Below are 1,505 nucleotides of genomic sequence, written 5' to 3'. Positions count from 1 at the left end.
ATATTTATGTATATATACATGTGTGTTTATCTTTCTAGTTGTCCGTCCATGTAGCTATATATCCATCTGACCCCCCTCCCCCTCCCCTCCAGAGCCCCCGGGCACGCGCGTCCTGCCACGACGGGGAATGAACTTGTAACACTCTTGCGACACAGGCCGCGGCCACGCCCCCTCGCCGCTGGCACCGTGCTTCCCGGCCCCTCTTCCCCGCAGCCGCTCGCCCTCGCCCGCCGCCTGGCGCCAGTACCTGACACTCGTCCAACTTCTCATGGAGTTCATGCTGTTTTCAAGGCTGTTTGTTTGTCGGTTTATTTTTTTGTCTCCCTGCCCGTTGTCTACATAAGTCTGCCTGTCTCGTTTGTCAGTGTATTTGTTTTCATATGACATCGCCAGTTGTTTGCCAGTCTGTTTACTTGTTAGTGAGTTCATTATTCGGCCGCATCTAAGTTTCTTCTACTTTAGTGTATTTTTCTCTGCCCGTCTTCGCCTCTGCAGCTGAATCCACCCGGTCTTCCACTCAGGATCGGCCTCTGCTTTCAGTCAGGCTGTCTCTGCGCTGCCTTTTCTTTCCTCTTCTTTCTCTCTACAGATATTTCTCTCTGTCTCCCCCCCCCCCCCTCTGTGGTTATTGTTCTTCTTTTAAGCCTATTTCTTCTTATTTTTCATCTAGAAATTATTATTATTATAATTCTTATCAGTATTATATTATTATTTATCATTATTTTTTATTGTTATTATTATTCTCTCTCTCTTGCTTGTCCTTCTTCTTATCCTCATCATTAAATTTTGTTGATATCATTACCCTATCAATATAAATTATTATTACTATTATTATTATAACAATAATATTTATTATTAGTATCATCACTTTTATTGCTATTATTATTTATTACTATTATTACCATTATCATTATTATATCTTCATCATCATTGCTAGTATTATTAAATTAATAATAAAAACAATAGTAATAATAATAATAATGATAATAATAATATTAATATTAATAATAATAATAATAATATTAATATAATATTAATATTAATATTAATAATAATAATAATAATATTAATATTAATAATAATAATTATTATTATTATCATCACCATTATCATTATTAGTACTAATAACATCATCTTTACCATTATCGTCATTGAAAGTTGGAATAACGCAATACCGCGTTCACCTAGGAGTGACCTAGGTTCGAGGCAAGGTCAGGGAGGATTGTTATATATTTTCATTATCATTACCATCATTACTAACGGCATTATCATTATTATTATCCTTATTATCATAGCTGTTATTATTATCACTATCATTATCATATTATAATCATTATCATCATTATTATCAGTATCACCAAATTTTTATGATCCTTTTTATCATTATTATTCTATTGTTCTACAATCATCATTACTACTGTTATCATTCTTATAATAATTATCATCATCACTATTATCATTAATATTATTATTATTATCATCATCATTATTATTATTATTAGTAG

This window comes from Penaeus chinensis, chromosome 20 (assembly GCF_019202785.1).
Source record: "Penaeus chinensis breed Huanghai No. 1 chromosome 20, ASM1920278v2, whole genome shotgun sequence".
NCBI lineage: Eukaryota > Metazoa > Arthropoda > Malacostraca > Decapoda > Penaeidae > Penaeus > Penaeus chinensis.
This window is presented reverse-complemented; position numbering follows the sequence as displayed.